We start from the raw sequence: 7,150 nt of genomic DNA, 5'->3' as shown, positions 1-7,150 counted from the left end.
TTTACCTTTTTAATATAAACCCAGGTGTGCTTGAAAGGGCCTTTTTGTGAACAAAGGACACGTCTTTCACCTTCATCACTCTGGAACTGTTGGTTAAACATTTTAACAAAAGATGCTCTCATTGATCTAGTCCCTTAGGAAACTATAAGGTTTAGAGGAGCTGTGAGCCAGGAACCGTGGATGACAACGATAGAACCAATGAACTTGAGGAGAGATCAATAGAATGCACTCACCCTAAACAATGAAGAGAAAACAGACTACAAAAGAAATGGCCAGAGCCTCAAAGACCTGTGAGACAATAACAAAAGTTCCGACATTCAAGTCCCAGAAGGAAAGGAAAAAGACCATGGGCCTGAAAAGGTATTTAAAGCAATACCAATTTGGCTGAAAAGTCCAAATTTGGCAAAAGACGTAAAATTGCAGACCCAAAAAGCTTAGCAAACTCCAAATAGAGTAAACACAATAAAATCTACACCAAGACCCATTATAATTCAACTTTTAAAACTAGAGACAAAATCTTATGTACAGCTGAAGAGAAACAACACATTGCCTTTAAAGGAGTACCAATTTGGGGCTGACGGTGTGGCTTAAGTGGCAGAGCAAGCATGAGGCCCTGAGTTCAAACCCCAGTACCACCAAAAAAAAAAAGAGCACCAATATGAACAAGAACAGGTTTTTCATTGAAACCATGGAATCCAGAAGAAAGCATATTTTTCAAGCACTGAAAAAAAGACCTACGAACCATAAATCCTACATAGACAGAGGAACTAAGAAAATATGTTGCCAGCAGACCTACCCTTAAGAATGGTTCATGGAAGGCCTCAAAACAGAAAGAAAATGATGATGGATGGCTAGGACCTTCTGAAAGGAACAAAGAATAGAATGGATCAAAGTAGAAGAAAATTCAGCAGACTCTCCTTCATCCCATCAGTTTCCTCAATCATATTTATGTTGCAGGAAAAGTTCTAACAGCTGATGTGCATGTAGAGGTAATACTTAGAAGCAATTACCCCATGAAAAGAACTAAGTCTGTGTCCCTAAGGGAACTGAATTGCGCCAGAAGAGATAAGGACTTCTCCAGGACCTCACAGAAGCAGACTTGAGATTACGATCAACCAGACCACAATTTGACCAAGATGGCTTAATTGCACATACCTCTTGCCCTCTATCCCAATTTGTCTCTTTTGGCAGTACCACCAAAGACAAGATAGAGGACGCTTGGTCCCGCTTGTCTTCCCTGAGATAGCTATATTTGTGAAATTCCTCTCCTCTTTTTCATCATTACTTTTTTCTTCTGGTTTCTGGGGTGGGTGGCTGAACTTGGTTTGTTGGGACTCCCCAAAGTCAGGTGCACTCTGGCTTAGCACAGCAGCACCATGAGTGGTCTAAATATACCAGTTAAAGGATAGAATTGGCAGAGTACAATAGGAAACATGACCTGTGTGTTTACAGCAAGAAACAAAACAAATAAGCAAAAAATAACCCTCAATTTAAGCATAACGACCTAGGTAAATTAAACGTAAAAGGATAGACAAAGATACATCATGCAAACATTAGTTCTTAAAGAGGAAGAATGGTTACATAAATATCAAAGTAGACATCAGCGCAAAGAAATTACCAGAGAAGAGTATTATATAATAATGAAAGATCAATCCACCAACAAGAGACAGCAACACTAAATACATAAAACATGTATGCACCAAAAACAACAAAGAAAACTAATAAGCAAGTAAAAACATCTTTAAAACACATGTAGCAAAAACTGATAGAGTTGAAAGGAGAAATTGTCAAATCCACTATTATAGTTAGAGATGCCAATACTGTCCTCCCACTAATTGACAGAAGTGCTATTGTACAGAAAATCCACAAAGAGAACTAAACCATACCTTCACCCAACAGGATCTAACTGACATTTATAGAACACCCAAGAATCGCAGAATGTATGTGCCTGTCAAGTGCCTGTGAAACAGTCACCAAGACACACTACATATGGGATATAAGCAAATCCGAACAAATACAATAGAAATGAAATCAAAGTATGCTTCCTGATGACAATAACAAAATAAAACTAGAAACCAATAACAAAATTAAAATCTCCAAAAACTTAGATTTAAACAACATACTAAACAACCCATGGGTCAAAGAACTTTTAAGGGAAATTTATGGAAAAAATTGTATTTAATGAAAATTAAAAAAAAAAAAGAAGAAAATGAAATCACAACATATTAAAATTTGTGGGGTAAAGTTCTAGGGCTGAGAAGGAAATTTATAGTACTGACCACTTCCATAAGAAAAGAGGAAAAATCTCAAATCAATGATCTGAGTACTTACCTCAAGAAAATTAGAAACACAAAGGCAAAATAAGACCAAAGCAAACAAGAGGAAGGAAAAAACTTAATAAAAATCAGTGAGATTGAAAATAGGAAGATCAGAGAGAAATTAAATGAAACAAAAAGTTGGTTCTTTGAAAAGGTAAATCAGAAGTCAATAATATCAGAATGAAATAAGGAATATCGCATCCATGAAAAGACAATAAGGAACTAGAATGAACAAATTTACATTTATAAATTCAACAACTTAGAAGAAGTTGTTGAATTCTTCAAAAACCACAAACTACCAAGCTTAGCCAAAATGAAATAGATAACTGAATAGCCTTATAATTATTAAACAAATTGAATCTATAATTTAAAATTTCCCAAAAGATAGTCCAGGCCAAGATGGTTTCGCTAGAGAACTTAACCAAACATTCAGAGAAAAACCAACAGCAATTTTAAACAATATCCTCCAGAAAATATGAGAGAAAGGCACATCCACCCTATTTCCTGAGGCCGCTGTTACCTTGATAAGAAAGCCCGACTAAGAAAGCACAATTTAAAAAACAACAAAGAAACTAGAAGACCAATATCTCTCATACACTTAAAAACAAAATCCTCAACAAAATTTTAGCAAATGGAATCTAACAAAATATTAAATGTATAGATATATTTACAGACTCTAACAGACTAAGATTTATTTCAGGGACAAAAAGACTAGTTTAAGTTTTGAAATGTATTCTACCATATCAATAAACGTAAAGAAGAAAAATTGTATGATCATATAAATTGATGCAGAAAAAGTGCTGAATAAAATTCAATATCTATTCATGTTTTTTAAAAATTCTCAGTGAACTAGGAGTAGGGGGAGATTCCAAGACCTCATAAACAGCATTTCTTTTTTTTTTCAAGTGAGCATAAATATTTTAATAGAGATATTAAGAAGTCATGAATACTTACATGGTTATATAAATTCTAAATCTGAGGTAAATCAACACAGGGTAAAACACCCAAAGTTACGTATAAACCCTATATCGTTTATTTCTGGTCAAACATGTGAAATGCTTTTCTACTATAATACAAATTGTATCAATTTCCTTACCATGCCACATATGTGTCACCAAAATACATTATGCTTCCTTTAGGAAGGAAAATGCTTTACATTTTAATACACACACAGAATGCAATAAAGTGCTTTTTCTGAAAGACATGGATCCTGGGAAAATCAAACAAAAATATAAAAAATATATCATTTTCTTGTCCTGCCATCTGTTTTTTTTAACCTGGTACTAGGGATCAAACCCATGGCCTCATATATGATAGGAAAGCACTCTACCTCTAAGCTATATCCCCAGCCCAATCATGTCTTTATCTCATTCCTACATAAAGTAGTGAGCTAACTTACTTGGTCACATACAATGTGTTGATGGAAACATCTTGTTAAGTTTTTTGGTTTATCACATCAATATGAGACAATGTAAAATCTAGGGTCATTGTGAAAATATTTTGTGACTTTTATTAGTGTATACACTACCCTCTTATCCAAAATGCTTAGGACAAGAAGTGTTTTATGTTTTCAGTTTTTTTCAATTTTGGAATATCTGCATATACATAATGAAGTGTCTTAGGGAGAGGACCCAAGTCTAAACACAGAATTTATTCACCTTTCTTATATACTTTATACATACATATGTAGTCTGAAGGTAATTTTATGCAGCACTTTTTGTCTGCCTGCATTTCATGTGCCTTTACATGAGGGCAGGTATATAATTTCTACTTGTGGTAGCATGTTAGTGCTCTTTGGTTCAGATTAGGGAAGCTCAACCCATACTGGTTTCTTGTTAGAAAAAGTCACAGAAATGATCAAAAGAACTCCACAAACAATGATACTTCGATTACAAGTTGGCTAAAAACTAGAGGCCATTCCTATGCCCTATTGACTTTTACTAGTCTAAATGCAATGTGGGTTTCCACTACAAACCCAAGTTTGAATGAAGTGAACATGTATTAATCTGTAAAAACTCCCTTTTTTACACAAACAGTACATAAAGTTCTTTAGTCATAAAAAATGGCAAGATCTGCATCACACAAATAGTTATATTTTGGGTAGTATAGATAAAACAGCCTCACCTTTAATCAGAGAAATCCTGATCCATGTGAGATCGTAAAACAGTAACAATGGTGGGCATGGGTGTGGAGGGGTGGGAAGTATAAATCCCTAATTCAAAAGAAATTAATGGGTAATAGTTGGCAAGTGTGAATAATGATGGCCTCTTACTATCTACTGAAATACCAAAATACCCATGTACGTGATTTAAATTAAATGTGCATAAAACTTGAATTTTGTCCTTCTAGACTGTATGTCATTCAGCACACAATTCAAAAAGTTCTGATGTATCTGACATACTCACAGTAAGATTAAGTTACACTGAAATGTAGTATCAAATTCAAGAGATTGCTTTCAATACTAATGAGTAATTTTCTTTTCTTTAGAAGAATACTAAATGGCTGTGATTTCTTATCTTTTTAAAAATCTCCAAAAATAAGAAAAAAATTATTTTAAAATTAAGATTATGATTTAAAGGTAGAGTATAAATTGCCATTTAAGTATAGGGAAGAAAGACATAAAATCACTGTAAGAGAATAATGGTGAAAATAATTCTTGCCTAGTTCTTTTGGCTATGGTTATTATTTCATGTTAAAATAGCATCACTAGAGTTGCTGTCTTTGAGCATTTTGTTTCTGGAAAAAAGTCTTTCCAAACTCATATGTGCTGATCATAATGGCACAAGCAGGAGCGATTTTAATCAAGCGAGGAATTAGGCCTGAAAATAGTCCGACAAACCCGTTTTTAGCAACAATGTTCTTCATTATAACCCAGGTTGACATTGCAAAGGCATTGAAGTTTTATGACTTTCATATATCCAAAGTTGTGTCTGCTTTTGTGTTTTTACGACATCAAATGGTAAAGTTACAATAGCTGCAAAAGAACCAATGCCCCTGAAGTAAAGTTGATCATAAATGTTGGTTCATATAAACCAGATTTCTCACACAACCACTTCTTTAAACTTTCATAGTTATACCAGTACATTGCTGAGAAAGGTACATCTCTAAGAACAGTCGGAGCCCAGCCCTTCCAAAGGGAAATCCAACCATCTTCGGACACTTTCTTGCTGACAAATCGATGTAGTTCCTTGTAAGAAAACTTCTTGGATTGCATCTTGGTTCTAATCAATTCTAATGGGCTTAACATAGTTACTGCACCAAATCTGGCCATAATTCGAGCAACAATTGGTATTCAGGTTTCATTTTCTCCTAATTTAGATCTCAGGAGAGCAGTTAATTGTTCATAGCACGTAAAATAAATAACTGTGGCAGGCACTGCCATCACTAGAGTAGGAGGCAGGCCACTCCACAAGGATTTAATACCCTCATTTCGAATGATTTTTAAAAAGGCATCCAGTGTTCCCTGGAAATTCCCTGGCTTCTTATACCATGCTTTGTTGCCCCCACCTTCACAGACACACATATGATCCATGAGTCCATTGCTATATACAAAACATTTTCCTTTCGGGAATAGGTTGTTCTGGGTTCAGAGTCGAATTTTAACAACATCTAGAGGTGTCACCATTAGTGATGTCAATATAGCTCCAGTACAAGAGGCAAACATTTGCTGTAGAGGTATCACTTGTGGGCCCTCTGTTTCAGGATCTATATTTTTAACTAATTGAAGAAAAATCTCTCTGGTTTAAGCCTTTTCCTCAATTCTATGTTGCACTATTTTACTATTTGTAACATCAGTAGCTGAAAACCTGGGAGAGGCAGCTGGAAGGCAGGTGGTCCCAGCAAGCCTACAAGGTAAGGAGACCACAGGCAGTAGGCTGGCCGGCCTCCAGCACTAGCCGCAACCACTACCCTGGCCTACACCTGGGCATACTGACTCTCCAGGGTTGCAGCAGAACTTCTGGCAGATGGCGAAGAGCTGGGGTCCGAGGCAAAAAGACATAAAGAGCATTTCAAAAAACCTACAATTAATATCATGCTTGATGGTGAATAAATAAATGCTTTTCCATTAAGGCTGGGAATACTCCCACTACACATATTTACCACAATATTGGAAATTCTAGCCATTGAAGTAAGAAAAGAAAAACAGAAAGCACACATATTAAAAATAAATGCCAGGCTGGTGGCTCATGCCTGTAACCCCAGCTACTTGGGAAGCTGAGATTCAGAGGATCACAGTTTGACACCAGCCAATGCAAATAGTTTACAGACCTCATCTCTTTACTTGGTTCTGAGTCTCAAAGATTTTTCTCTTGCCTTTTTCTAGAAGTTTTGTACTTTTGTATTTTATGTTTAAGACTATGACCTACTTCAAATTAATTTTTGAATATGTTGTAAGGTTTAGGTTGAGATTTAATTTTATGTTTTACTTTTAAGTTCACAATCCATTCTGAGTTAATTTTGATACAAGGTATAAAGCTTAATTGGAGGTTCTTATGATTGCCAATGGATGTTCAATTCTCCTACCAATGTTCATTAAAAAGATTATTCTCTCCTCCATTGGATTGCTTTTTTTACTTTATTGAAAATTAATGAGGCACATTAGTTAGGTGCTATTTTTGGGTTCTCCACTCTGTTCTGCTGGTCTGTGTATCTGTCTCTCCACCAGTCCTACACATCTGAGTACTGCAGCAATTTAGTAAGCCTTAATGTCAGGAAGAGTGAATGCTCTTGGTTTATTTTTCTTTCTCAGAATTGTTTTGGCTCTTCTGGGGCTTTTCCATTTCCATATTCATTTTAGAGTTAGCCTGTCTCTTATCTACAAAGAATTGCTA

The 7,150-nt window shown here is 35.4% G+C and overlaps 1 pseudogene; it reads right to left on the bottom strand.

Annotated features, from left to right (window-relative positions):
* Positions 1-4,901: 4,901 nt before the first annotated feature.
* On the bottom strand, positions 4,902-5,996 carry LOC109699375 (mitochondrial glutathione transporter SLC25A40 pseudogene; annotated as a pseudogene).
* Positions 5,997-7,150: the final 1,154 nt, after the last annotated feature.

This window comes from Castor canadensis, chromosome 5 (genome assembly GCF_047511655.1).
Source record: "Castor canadensis chromosome 5, mCasCan1.hap1v2, whole genome shotgun sequence".
NCBI lineage: Eukaryota > Metazoa > Chordata > Mammalia > Rodentia > Castoridae > Castor > Castor canadensis.
The sequence above is the reverse complement of the archived record's forward strand: the minus strand, read 5'-3'. Positions and strand labels throughout refer to the sequence as shown.